The following is a 14,708-nucleotide window of genomic DNA, read 5'->3' on the forward strand; positions in this document are numbered from 1 at the left end:
GCTTCTCCCTCTACCTGTGTCTCTGCATCTCTCTCTCTCTCTCTCTCTGTGTCTCTCATGAAGAAATAAATAAAATCTTAAAAAAAAAAAGGAGTCTCTCATGTTCTGTCACCCTCTCTGATATTTCCCACTCATTTTCTCTCCTTTCCCCTTTAATCCCTTTCACTATTTCTTATATTCCCTGAATGAATGAAACCATATGTTTGTCCTTCTCTGATTGCCTTACTTCACTCAGCATAATACCCTCCAGTTCTATCCATGTTGAAGCAAATGGTGGGTATTTGTCGTTTCTAATGGCTGAGGAATGTATTTTGAGTCATAAAAGCAACTGCCAGGAAGCAATAGGAGAATATGATGAACAAGGTTGGAAAGACAACATGTAGAAGAATAAAATAAAAGTATGAGTACAAGTCAAGAAGGAGTATGAGAGAGGAGGATGAATATAAAGGAAGGTGGCTAATTTTCTTGTTTTTCATTTCTGAAGATCTAAAGGTACTGTATAAAATTAACCCTGAAATAGAAGCATTAAAGTTCTAATGGCAACCATGAGAAGATCTACTAGAAATCACTCTTAATGATTATTTGGGCAAAGGTAAAAATGACCACAGGCAAAAGAGAAGCTAATCTTTATGTTTTTATAAGCTGAATTTTCCTTCCCTGGGCAGGTATAATTTTATAAGTGAACAAAAAACCACATCAGTATTAAAAAAGCAACTTCTGCTTCCTCATTCTGAACGCCGTATATTTTGCAGTAATCTTTTTCATAATATATTTTGCTTTCGACCACATATGCAAATACCCTGAAAGGGCTGCATTTACGTTTCATCCCTATTTCCACTTTCCTTAGCTTCCTCTGTCAGCCAGGGGAATTCTCCTTACATTGGGGAGTGGTCCCATCTTGTGCTTGTCTACACTACAAATATTCACAACTTGTTAAACATCGTACTTTGTCACAGGTACATTCTTATTAATGAAATCCCATTACCCTAAATTTTTGTGTCTGGAAAGGGAGTCTCAGGGGACTTAGACACCCCACTCAGGGTCCTACAGGTTAATGGCTTACGTTGGCACGGTCCTGTTCTTTGCAGCAAAGGATTAAGATAGTTAAACCATTATCAGTGTGGGCCTCCCCCACAAAATGCTCCCAGGCAGGACTTTTGAGAAGATGGGAGTGCCCTGACCTGCTGGTTTACACATTTACTCTATTTAATTCTCATTCAAGCAAAATCGATAAGGAACTGTGCTTTCTTCATTTTCAGATGAGGGAACAGTCTCAGTGCAGTTAAACGAAGTGCCCTAGATCACCTTTCCCTGCCTGCCCCCCACCCCCACCCCCACCCGCCTCAAGCAACACGTGGCCAGGCCCTTCCTCTGAGAGGTCCCCTGGCTGCTGAGAATGGGGCTGTCGAGAAGGAGGGTGTCAGGGTCCTGCAGCCTCCTTCCTCAGCACAGGGGCCCAGGGCCTCGGATGGGACCTGTGGCAGCCCCGCTCCTGGCTGACGCTCAGTGCTCAGAGCTCACGCAGATCTGCTCTGCCTTCTTCCGCGGGGCGTGTCCGCCGTGCCTGAGTGGAGCCCACAGGGGCCGCAGGCCAGCTGGCAAGTGGCTGCTGAAGCGCGGCCAGCACCTGCAGTGCCTCCGCTGCTCCCCTGTCACCAAAGGCCGCTGTCCAGGAGAGCTTGTGCCATAGCACAGGGGCCCCTGGGGTGGCTGTGCAGTCCATGAGCTCTGTACCCTGTAACCAAGGAAGCGGGACCCAAAGAACAGCCTGGGGACATAAAGGTGCTTCCTTCCTTTACTTCACCTCAGTGCATCTTGACAGGAGTTGGGAGGGAGGCCCCTTCAGGGAGGCATCTAACCTGGACGGAGCTCACACCTCCAAGAACGGAAGTGAGGCCACTCTGCTCTCTCTGCTCCACTCTGCCTCTCTGCAGGTCCCAGGGAGTGCTTCTAACTTCATGGTTTTGGACCCCAAAACCCCAGCCTCGCAGGCCTTTGGTTCCCCTCCTCCAGGGTCAAACATGGCAGCACCTCATTCAAAGTGCCTGTGTTCCTTTCTCTCTCCTCCTGTTCAAGTGACCTTTGTCTCCTGCCGCCTTGTGGCAACCTTTGTGGGGCATGGGCATCTGGCCTGAGGCTGTAAGGATGCACGAGGAGACAGCCTTCCCCACACCTCTCCCACCCCCAGCGCCTCATGTGGCTGCAGACAGGTTTGCTCAGGGTGAGCCTCCAGTGATTGTTCTAATTGGGAGACTTGACCCATGGTGGCCCAAAATGACCTGATGACAGTCACTTCCCAGGTCCCACCCAGGCCACATTTGGCTGGTCCCAGTGTTCACTGATCCAAATGAAGATGTGAGGGTTGGGAACATCTCTCTCTGGGAGGCTGACCTCCCATGAGAGAGGATGCTTAGGAGCCACAGATGGCGGTGTCCCATGGTGGATGCTGTGGACCAGGGAAACAGGTGGAATGATACAGACAGCGAGAAGCAGGTACAAAAGGAACAGCCCCTCCTGGTCACTTCGGCCACTTGCTTTCTGTACCTCCAACCAAAAGCTTACCCAGTGAGGCTTGTGGAAGAGGTACCCAGGCTTCTGCTTGTGGATGCTGAGGACACACCTCCCATCCAGACCCTATTCTAGGCTTCACTAAGGACAATGGAGACACATCTTGCCTCCAGAAACTGTGTCTCCATTCTCTGCCCCAGCCTCCCTCCATGACATCAAAGGCGTTGTGTCCTGACACCACTACCAGGGTATACTTGTCCTCATTCTGTGTTTGTCCAGGGTATTAGCTTTACTTCACAGTCAGGTCCAGCAGGTGCATATCAGGCCCTTCAGTGCCACTTCCGCTCCTTCATCTTCCTCGTGACAGCCTGGGAAAGCTGAGCATAGCTCTGTCCAGACTTCCCGGCCCGGCCTGCCCCGCCTGGCCTAGAACCTGGACTCTGAATGTCTCTGCCTTCCTACCCTCTGCTTCCTTGCCCTCTGCTAGCTGACTCCCACACTTCCATCCTCTCTATGGTGCAGGCTGTCTTCAAGGAGCCTGAAGCTCCAGGGTAAATTCTTCTCAGGCCCTCCCCTCAGGTGAGTCCTCTGTAGCCAGTAAGGGTTGAATGGGGCCTTTGGAAATGGAAAAGCAGCCCCTCCTGGATTAGGTAGAATTTTGAAAGAACCATCATCTAGAAGTCTAGACCCCTCTGTCTTGTGGCCTTGCCACACCGTCCTTTTGCTGCCAGCTCTGAATCCAAGATTCAGTTGGGGCTTGCCATAGTTGTTCTAGATGCACACCAATGCAGGATGCTCCCCTCCTCCTCTACCGCCTTCCCTTCCTTCCTCCCTACCCCCAATACAGCTGCTACAGCTGTGGTCAACCTGCTGCAATGACCGGAAGGCAGTTCATCCCTTCCATGGCATAACCCCGGGCACTGTTGAAATGAACTGCATGTTTTACTTTGGTTTCTCTTGGTTTCCCCAGGCCTGCAAGCAGCCTCTGTGACCCCTCACCCCACTGCTCAGGGTGTCTGCTCCTGGAACCTTAGATCTTCACGTTGGCCCCTCCTTGGGCTCTCTCTCGAGGTTTGGGTCCCTGGCTTTGAGCCTGCCATCTCCTGGGGCTGCTTCCTGACCTGCTTCCTGGTCACCTCTCCAGAACGATGTCCCCCCAGCACCTACCACATTCTTCTTGAATCCTTTTCATTTTTTCCTTTGGCATTTAATTTTTTTTTTCATGTAAACAATGGATTCATTTGGCTTTTAATGAGTTGCAAGAAATGATCTAATTTTATTTTTTCTTATATTTCTATCTAGTTGTCTTATACCACTTACTAATTGTTTTTACTAATCTTTTCCCACTAATGTGCGAAGTAAATTGACACATGTGGGGGCACCTGGGTGGCTCAGTTGATTAAGCATCTGCCTTCAGCTTGGGTCATGATCTCAGGGTCCTGGGATCAAGCCCCATATCAGGATCCTTGCTCAGTAGGGAGTCTGCTTCTCCCTCTCCCTCTGTCTGCCGTTTCCCCCACTCATGCCTCCTCCTTCCCAAATAAGTAAATGAAATCTTTTTAAAAATTTGCATGTGTGTTTGAGCTCATTTCTGATCTTTGGTTCTATTTTTCCCTCTATTTACCCCTGAGAACACTGTTTCCATGATGGGAGATTTAGAGCATGTTTTGATTTGTGGCATACTTAGAATTCCCTTCTTCCTGTCTTTCTTTCTCTTCTAAAAAATGTTTCATTACAGAAAATACTTTAATATACATAAAGTAAATGTAACTATATATAATGAACCCATGTACCCATGGTTCAACTTCAACCTTGATTAGCATTTTGCCATCTTTGGTTTATTTATATCTTTTCCCCTACTTATTTAATTGTTTTTTAATCTAAAGTTTTATGTATATTGAAAGGCATGATTAAAAAAATCACTCCATTTGTGTATGTAACCCATACCTCTATCAAAACATAAAATATTTCCATCATTTCAGGAAATCCTCTGTGCCTCCTATTCCATACTTCCTTCCAGAGGCAACCACTGTTCTGATATATATATATATATATATATATATATATATATATATATATATATTTTTTTTTTTTTTACCATAGGTTATTTTTCATATAAATAGAATCACAGAATGCACTTTTTGTGTGTAGCTTCATTCAGTCACTAATGTCTGTGAGATTCATTCATGTTGAAGGGTCTATTGATAGTAGGGTCTTTTTATTGCTAAGTAGTATTCTATTATGTAAAATGTATCATGATTTGCTTATTCATTACCCAGTTAGTGGACATTTGGGTTGTTTCTGGTTTTTAGCTATTATAAATAAAGTTGTTATGAATATTCATTCACAAGTCATCTTTGTGTGGACATGTGTTTTTATTTATTTTGGGTAAATAGGTAGGAATGTATTCCTGAGTCACATAAGTATATGTGTAACTTTATAAAAAACTGCTAAACTATTTAGGAAAGTAGTGGTATCATTATACATTCCTACCAGCAATGCAGGAGCATTCCAGTTGCTCCAAATCCTCACTACTTGATGTTAATAGTCTTTTTTAGTCTTTGTAATGGGTGCACACCCACTACAGCCATCTCACTGTGAGTTTAGTTTCTGTTGCGAATGTGAGAAACCGAGGAGCCGACACCGATGCAAGTACTTGAGGGTTTATTTACAAGCTCGAGCTTGGGTCCAAGTATACTCCACACAGCAGAGCAGGGGCTTGGACTCCGAAGTGGATTACAGCTGGGCATTTTATGGGCTGGTCTAGGGGATTTTCAGAAGGGGTGGAGGAATTTTTTTCCCATTCCAATATGGGGGAAAGGGTGGGGGAGTTTCTTTAGATTTCATATGGCATTCTCTGAGCTCTGTTGTCTTTCTGATATGGGATTCCCTGCCGAGGACATTCTGCAGTTTTTCCTGTAAAGTTCAGCTCTTATTCACAGGGGCCTACGATGGCTGTACTTGTGCTAATGCTAAACTTGAGGTGAAATGGTCTTAATTTTCTTGGCCTCAGGTAAGTTTCTACTTACCTGATAAGTAATCATTTCAAGAACTTTTCCATGTACCTTTTGGCGATTTGTGTATATTTGGGTGTGTATATATACTCATGTTCATATATGCATATAGGTATATATCTTATATTTTATTTTTTTTGTATCTAAGTCTTTTGTACATTTTTCTTGGGTTGTAAATCTTTTAATTATTGATTTGAAGGAGTTCTTTATGTGTTCTGGTTACTTCCTTGATCAGATACATGCTTTGCGATTATAATCCCAGCCCGTTTCTTGCCTTTTCATTGTCTAACAATGCCTATCCAAAAGCCTTTTCCTCCTCTCAGGTTCCATAGATATTTTTTAATGCTTTCTCTTAGGAGCATTTATAATGCTCCTTTAACTCTTTCATTTATTTTTTATTTATTTATGATAGTCAGAGAGAGAGAGAGAGAGAGAGAGAGAGGCAGAGACACAGGCAGAGGGAGAAGCAGGCCCCATGCACCGGGAGCCTGACGTGGGATTCGATCCCAGGTCTCCAGGATCGCGCCCCGGGCCAAAGGCAGGCGCCAAACCGCTGCGCCACCCAGGGATCCCTCCTTTAACTCTTTCAGTCTAAGAAACACCTTATGTTTTATTTGTTTGTTTTGTTTTGGGCTTTTTTTTTCCTTTTTATCTTTCTTTGTTTTTTCTTTTTTGCATATGGTGTGAGATAAGAGTCAAGATTAATTTATTTTGTCATGGATACCCATGTTGTTCCAGTAGCATTTCTTTATTTTTTAATTTTTATTTTATTTAAATGCGATTAATTAACATATAGTGTATTATTAGTTTCAGGGGCAGGGGTCAGTAGTTCATCAGTTTTATATAACACCCCGTGCTCACTATATTACATACCTTCTTTAGTCACCCAGTAACCCCATCTTTTCACCCTCCTCCCCTCCAGCAACCCTCACTTTGTTTCCTAGAGTTAAGAGTCTGTTATGGTTTGTCTCCTTCTCTGATTTTGTCTTGTTTTATTTTTCTCTCCCTTCCTCTATGCTCCTCTGTTTTATTTCTTAAATTCCACATATGAGTGAGATCATATGGTAATTTTTTTTCTATGATTGATTTATTCACTTAAGATAATACCCTCTAGTTCCATCCACATCATTGGAAATGGCAAGATTTCATTTTTTGATGGCTGAGTAATATTCCATTATATATATCACACCTTCTTTATCCATTCATCTGTCTATGGACATCCGGGCTCTTTACATATTTTGGGTTTTTTTGTTTTGTTTTGTTTTCTTAACATATTTTGGCTATTGTGGACATGGTTGCTATAAACATTAGAGTGCAGGTGCTCCTTTAGATCACTACATTTGTGTCTTTGGGGTAAATACCTAGTACTGCAAGTGCTGAGTCATAGGGTGTGGAAGTTCCTCAAAAAGTTAAAAATAGAGCTACCCTATGACTATCTCCCCTAAAAGTGGAGCCTCTTTAGAGAGGACCTCATTTCCACCAGTGCCACATCAGTGGTGGGAAGGCATAAAGACACTCAGAGTTACACTGAAGCTTTGGCTGTTTATTCCTACTTCCCTAAAATGAAGCCGTTTTGGTATGACAAGTGTGTAGCTGTGCATGGGATGTGTGATTGTCCATGAATTTCCCAAAGACAGACTGGATCTTATCACCCTAGGTGTCAAGCATAGTGGCATGCTTCGACGTGGCATGCTTCGACGGTGGTGTCGAAGAGATGGCGAGGGATAAATGAAATCAAGAGAGGTTTTGTAAATCATCAAAGTAATGTAAATCAAGAATTTACAATGAATGTAAATCAAGAGAGGCTTTGTCCGGTGCCTCACTGAAGCTCACATGCTTAGCTATGCCTGTACCTTCTCAATCACCAAAGAGAAATGAGCTTAGCCTAAAGGACCTGTTCTTGGGTTTAACACTTCTCAAGGAAGGCATTCTTCTATCATTTGTGCCTGCAGAACTCAGTTTAAGACCTGGTCCTGGAAAATCATTATGCTGTTTGAAGTAGGTTGAATGGCTTAAGTTTGACTGAATAATAGCTTCTGATTCTTCTTTATCTTCTCAATGAGCTTCTCTTGAGTGTGATGTCAATACAACCAACGTGGCATGGTAAATTCTACCCTCCAGCTATTTTGAAAACTAAAAGAAGTATCTGATCATTTGTAGTCTTATGATGCCCTATCATTCTCCAAGTCTCCTCCTGTCACCATCAGCATCTACCACAACTCCTGCAGGCTCCAGGTGTCTTGCAGAATTATTTCTTACTTGCACCAATATTCTCATCCTCCATCTCCAAGAAGTACAATCTGCTGGTTGGATTCCCTTTCTTTTTCTGGAGTTTATCATAATCCTCACAGGGAACGTGAAAATTCAAGGAAATTGCTTTCTCTTCAGGTTTAAAAAAAAAGTCCCACTGCTATGTAAACAGTCTTCCTTCTCTTGATTTCAAGTTGGTATAAGAAATACATTGTAATAATGAAATGGGAAAGTGTTATAAAGCAGAATTTATGGCATGTTTTTACATTTGTTAAGAAAAAAATGAAGACCAAAGAAATATATTTTGGTAAACACAGAAAAAGATGAGATGTTATTCTCACATGGCTTATTGCTTAGTTGTTTAGGGTATTTAGGATATTAATGATTTTAATTTCATTCTGTATTCTTTATACTTTTTTGCATCATGTGTAAAATTAATATGATTTATTTTAAACATCAGGAAAATATTATCAACTTTTTTGCTTATTTTCCTAAGTGTAGATCTAAGCTCTCTGAAGAGAGTATGATCGAGACTACCAAAATGCATTCAATCCTAATAATAGGATTAAGGCTGGCACATGGCTGAACTGCACTTTCCAGCCTTCCTTGCTTTAGGTATGGCCATGCTATCACAATGGAATGTGAGACAAAGTGATGCGTGCTACTCACAGGCTGGGCTTTTGTGAGCAAAGATGTGTTTTGTCCATTTGCTTTCCTGGTTTGCTGATAGGATGCAGATGACAGCAAGACTTTAAAGGATAAAGTAGCTTGTGGTCCTTAATCAGCATCTGAGGGAGAACTACCTTCCCACTTGAGTAAGTATTGTAGGAAATAACCTTAACAAAGCTTTGTTTCTCCAGAGTCCAGCTCTAATCTGGCACAGAATAGATGCTCAGTGTGTTTACTGATTGGAACTGAATGTAGACTTTCTTGGTATCTTTGTTCACAAAGCTCTAAATAAAATATGATCCTTAATTTATCTTAATTTTATTATGAAGAGTTAATAAAATGCTATTTCCTGTAAAATGTGAGAAGCTTGCAACAGTGTGTTTCCATTTACTCCCTCATCTTCCCTGGGATTGTTGTCATAAATTCCAAAGTACAATGTTGCTTTTTTGTTTGTTTGTTTGTTTTAAACAGTTCTAGTCTTAAAAAAAAAATAAAACAAGAAACAGTAACTAGTTTGATTATATTTGCCATTACAGTGCTCTTCCCTTCTTTCTGTAGATTCACATTTCCATCTGGTATCTTTTCCTTTCAGTTTCAAAATTTAGAATTTCTTGTAGTACAAGTCTTCACGTGATGAATGATTTCAGCTGTCATTAATCTGAAAACAATTCTCATTTTCAAGGATTTCATTGACTAAAGAGTTATACATTAACACTTTATGTTTCTTTCTTTTAACATGCTAGAGAGATTTTTCCATTGTCTTAGGACTTCCATTTTTTTCTGAAAAAACATCTGCTAAAGTTGTGTTTTTGTTCCCCTGTATATAATATTGCCTTTCTCTGTTTTCAAGGTAACATTTGTTTTTCAACATTAGGAGTTTGATGACCTAAGTGTGTTTTTCTTTTGGTTTTGTTGTGCTTGGGGCTTACTAAGCTTATTGTCTCTGCAATTTGCTACTTTTGAACAAACTTTGGAAATTTGAAACATTTTTTTAACTCTCTTCTTTCCTTCTGAGACTTCAATTACACATATATTATGCCATTTAATATTGTCCCAAAGGCAACTGAGTGCATGTTTATTTTTCTTCAATCTTTTCTTCTCAGTCTTTCAGACTGAAAAATTTCTGTTGATTGGTCTTCAGTTTCATTATTATTTTTTCTTTTGTAGTCATCATTCTGCTGTTGGCCATCAGTAAAATTTTCATTTCAAATATACTTTCTGGTTCTAAATTTACATTTTTTATCCTTCTCTTATCTAATTTCATTATTTAACACATACAATGTTATATTAGTTTCGGGTATACAATATAGTGATTCAACACTTCCATACATCTCCCAGTGCTCATCACAACAAGTGCACTCCTTAATTCCCATTACCTATTCGGTCCAGTGCCCCACCCCTCTCCCCTCTGGTAACTATTGGTTTGTTCTCTATAGTGAAGTCTGTTTCTTGGTTTGCCTCTCTCTCTCCCTTTCTTTTTTCTTTGCTTGTTTGTTTTGTTTCTTAAATTCCACATATGAGTGAAATCATATGGTGAGTTTCTCTGACTGCTTATTTCACTTAGCATTATACTCTCTAGTGCCATCCATGTCATTGCAAATGGCAAGATTTCATTCTTTGTTATGGCTGAGTAACATTCCATTGTGTACATATACCACATCTTCCTTATCTATTCATCTATTGATGAACACTTGGGCTGCTTCCAAAATTTGGTTATTGAAAATAAAGTTGCTATAAACATAAGGGTGCATGTATCCCTTTACATTAGTGTTTTTTGTATTTTGGGGGTAAATACTTAGTAGCATGATTACTGGATCCAGGGTCTGTTTTTAACTTTTTGAGGAACCTCCATACTGTTTTCCACAGTGGCTATACGAGTTTGCATTCCCACCTACAGTGCAAGAGGTTTCCCCTTTTTCCACATCTTCACCAACATCTGTTGTTTCTTGTGTTTTTGACTATTCTGACAGGTGTGAGGTGAGATCTCATTGGAGTTTTGTTATGCATTTCCCTGATGATGAAAGATATTGAGCATCTTTTCATGTGTCTGTTAGCGATCAGGATATCTTCTTTGGAGAAATGTCTGTTTATTTCTTCTGCCCATTTTTAAATTGGATTATTTATTAGGGCATCTGGTGGGCTCAGTAGTTGAGCATCTGCCTTTGGTTCAGGTCATAATCCTGGAGTCTTAGGATTGAGTCCCACATTGGACTCCCTGCAGGGAGCCTGCCTTCCCCTGGCCCATGTCTCTGCCTCTCTCTGTGTCTTTCATGAATAAATAAATAAAATCTTTCAAAAAAATAAATAAATTGGATTGTTTGGTTTTGGGGTGTTGATTTGTATAAGTTCTTAATCTATTTTGAGTAGTAACTCTTTATTGGATATGACATTTGCAAATATCTCCTTTTTTATTTTTTTCCTTATTTTTTTAAAAGTTTTATTTAATTATTCATGAGAGACACAGATTGGGAAAGAGACAGAGGCATAGGCAGAGGGAGAAGCAGACTCCATGCAGGGAGCCTGATGCAGGACTTGATCCCGGGACCCCAGGATCATGCCCTGGGCCGAAGGCAGGCGCCAAACTGCTGAGCCACCCAGGGATCCCCTACAAATATCTCCTTACATTCAGTAGGCTGCCTTCTAGCTTTGTTGATTATTTCTTTGCTGTGTAGAACCTTTTAATTTTTAAGCAGTCCCAATAGTTTATTTATTTCCCTTGCCTCAAGAGACATATCTAGAAAAATGTTGCTATGGCTGGTGTCAGAGACTTTACTGCTTGTGCTCTCTTTGAGGATTTTTATGATTTTAGGTCTCACATTAGGTCTTTAATCTACGTTGAATTTAATTTTGTGTATGGTGTAAGAAAGTGGTTCAGTTTCATTCTTTTACATGTAGCTGGCCAGATTTCCCCAGCACCACTTGTGGAAGAGACTGTCTTTTTCCCATTGGATATTCTACATTCCAATCCTCTTATATATTCCATTTACTTGCTGAAATTTCCTACCTTGCAGTTATTATGACTATCCTTTCTTTTAAGTCCTTGAAGATATTCCTAATAGTTGCTTTAAAGTCCTTGGGTGATACTTCCAACATGAGGTTCATCTTGGGATCTGTTTCTATTGACAGTTATCTTTCTTGTTATAGGTCAACTTTTTCTTTTTCTCCAGATTTCCACTAATTTTAGTTGTATACTGGAGAGTGTAGATGTTACATTGAAGGGATGCTGTGTTATGTTTTCTTTCATGAAGGGATGATGAGTTTTGTTGTGGTTGGCAGTTTAACTACTGGCATCTCCTTTGTTTTCTGCCAGGTTTGCTTTTATTATTTGTTAGGGCTTTTCTTTTTTCTTTTCGTTTATATGTATATATTTTTATTAGAGTTCAATTTGCCAACACCCAGTGCTCATCCTGTCAAGTCCCCTCCTCAGTGCCTGTCACCCAATCACCCCATCCCCCTGCCCACCTCCCCTTCCACTACCCCCTGTTCCTTTCCTAGAGTTAGGAGCTTTTCTATTTCCATTTTGAACTTATTCCTAGTTCATGGGTGCTATTCTAGGGTGCAATTCTTAATCCTCTGTGTGGGCTTTCTGGAGTGTAAGATGAATTCTCAACATGCTTGGTGAGGTCTTTCCAATCTGAATGGGTTGTAACTCTAGGCTTCCTCACACTGCCCAGTGTCTGTTACTTCCATTCAGTTCTCAGCCGTGGGACAGGTGCTCTAGGTCTGTCGGAGTCTTACCCTGTGCATGCACAGGTAACCCCTGGCCAAGGACAGACAGGATGAGTTCCTACAAAACACATTCTTCCCAGGACTCTGCCCTGAACATTCCAGCCCATTCCATCTTACATATTTTTAGTTCCGGGAGGTTATTGCCCCTGGGCCTCCACTTGCCTGCACCTTGTCAGGAAGTAGTCATGAGAAGAAAGCCAGGGCACCACCCATTCATGTGTTATTCTTATCTCAAGGACTGTAGTCTTCTGCTGCATGCTATTCATTGCAGGGGAACAGTTGTCTTATTTACTTAGAGTTACTTTCAGTGGGAGGATATGTTCTGTAACAGTTACATTGTCATAAATGGAAGCAGAAGTATAATTGCTATTTTTGGACATTAAAAAAAATCACAGAATCTCAGATTTCTCTTCAACAAAAATACATACCTACGTGAGCAGTTCATAGTTCTCTGGCTGCTTCAGTGTCTGAGTACAGGCAAGTTTCTGAATAATAACAGCCAGTACTTGTATAGCTCTTTCTAGTGTTTAAAAATCCACTTGCAAGTATTACTTGATTTGTTCCTTATGGCAAAATGATAGTTCTGGCCCACAAATAAGAAATGATGTAAAGATGTAACTTTCTTAGTACAGGAGTGAAAATATCAACTGAGATTTTCAACCCAGGAGCCCAGCCTCTAATTACCTATCCTCCTCAGTCAAGAAAAGCAGGTCTCCCTGGGAGAAGAGTCTTGTCCCAGCTGCCAAGAAAATTAACATTTCTTTTCCCACAGTGGTGCACACTATATGGTATCCTGGATCTTGGAAATAGTATAACCAGAGATTTTGTTTCTTTAAAAAAATTGGAACTCATTCCGGCCTGACAAGGTGATTCTTGTGCTGTTATATACACTCTTGCATGTCTTAGGGTGACCCTAGGTGCTCTCCTGTGCTTCCAGGCTTCCAGCTTCCAGGGTAGCTTCCTTTGTATCCATGGACAGTGGACGAGAAATGAAAGCTTAAGTAAGAATGCTGGTACTTCTGCCTCCTACTGAGGAATGGGCCTGGGGTCAGGAGCATGTGGCCTAGCTCCTAAGCTGGAGAGTCTCCCATTTTGGCTGCTGTCTACTGGAAAGTTTGCCCTGGCAAGAGTTGAGTTTCATTACAACTGTGTTTTCATTTTTGTACCCATCTCAGAGCCTTTTTGCCTCCCATAATGAAGGATGTTTCTCCTCATTTATAGTTACTTATAAATGATCAGTTGATTGTGAACTAGGAACAGGTGATTAGCTAGCTTTTAAGGATCAGGCATTCACACTAACCACTGCTCTTGCTCGTGTGGCACAGGAAGATATTATGTTTGCATGGACATGCTGGCTGATGCTACATGGATGACATTATGGATAGGTATAGGAAATTATTCAGCCCAATATACCTGAAGGAAAGAGGATTATGATGTTGCTTCAGAGAACTTTATCTTATTATTTAATCATGACTTCAATGTTACCCACAGCTGGCCATCTAACCTTGGAGGACTCTCTTGGAATAACTTAGGTCTGAGGATGGAGGAGGAAGGAATCCAAGAGAAGCTCTCTTTGGGCCTGAGAGAGAGAGGAGGCTCGTGAACCCATGCAGTGTCCACGGATGGACTTTCAACACATCTCTAACTAAATTCACCTAAACACTGCTGTTATCTGTATTTTACCAGAGGCTCAGAGAAGATAGGTAGGACCTAGGAAAAAGCAGAAGTCCAACTGGATAGCACAGGGCTAAATTCTGTGTCCACTATTCACTAGCTTTTCCTCTTTGTCCTTGGCCCCAGCTAGCACTGCTTGACCACTGAGCATACTGCCCTAAGTGGCCTTTCTTCAGGGCCCAAGTCAATCACCAGAACTCAGGCAGTTCTGTTGATGTCTGGGTAAAAGGCAGAAGCAAGCTGACTCTCCACTTCTGCTTTCTCCAGGAAATGCGCAGAAACACAGCTCAAGTGATTCATAGTGAAACGTTGCTGGAGACTAACAATGCTGGCTGAGTCCTCTTCCCCCAGGCCTGAGGGGCAATGGCTGGGTATGGCGGCACCCATGCCACCTGACGTCTGCAGGCCCTGAACACCACACCACTGGGTATGTCACCTTGTTCTTGGCCAGGCCACACCAGGCCATAGGTGGGCATGGAGGTCCTGTCTGTCAGAGTGGGGCCTACTGGCCACCTCCTGGAAAGCTGAGCATGGGAGCACATGGGACCACCAGTGCCTGATCTGGGTTTGTGGATGTGGGAGAGGAGGTGAGCTGATGAGCAGGAAGTGTGTGCCTGGTGGGAGGTGTAGGTGTTCAAGGCCACTCGAATGCCTGGATCTGCTGAGGTGTCTGTCACCATCGGAGTTTGCCGAGTTGGGCTGGGCTCCAGCTCAATTCCTCATCTCCCTACCTCAGGTCAAGCCCTTTCTCACAGTTCTGCAAAGGAAGGTGACCTGCTTGCTACACCTGGGAGAGGCTAGACGTGAGCCTGTGTGGGCTAATACCCAGGGATGGAGGTGGAGGCCGACTGTGAGCCTCTTTTG

At 42.0% G+C, this 14,708-nt stretch overlaps 1 protein-coding gene across 7 annotated transcripts in view; it reads left to right on the forward strand.

Annotated features, from left to right (window-relative positions):
* Nucleotides 1-14,069: 14,069 nt before the first annotated feature.
* WDFY4 (WDFY family member 4) overlaps nucleotides 14,070-14,708 on the forward strand; it is a 285,745-nt gene continuing 285,106 nt past the window's right edge. For 2 of the 7 annotated variants that reach the window (XR_004810035.2, XM_025466322.3), the window contains exon 1: nucleotides 14,070-14,271. The gene's annotated coding sequence lies outside the window, so the exon portion shown is untranslated. The remainder of the gene's footprint in view (nucleotides 14,272-14,708) is intronic. The other 5 variants (XR_004810033.2, XR_004810034.2, XM_025466318.3 and 2 more) reach the window with 3 other exon arrangements.

The sequence above is a fragment of the Canis lupus genome, chromosome 28, assembly GCF_003254725.2.
Source record: "Canis lupus dingo isolate Sandy chromosome 28, ASM325472v2, whole genome shotgun sequence".
NCBI classification, from domain to species: Eukaryota; Metazoa; Chordata; class Mammalia; order Carnivora; family Canidae; genus Canis; species Canis lupus.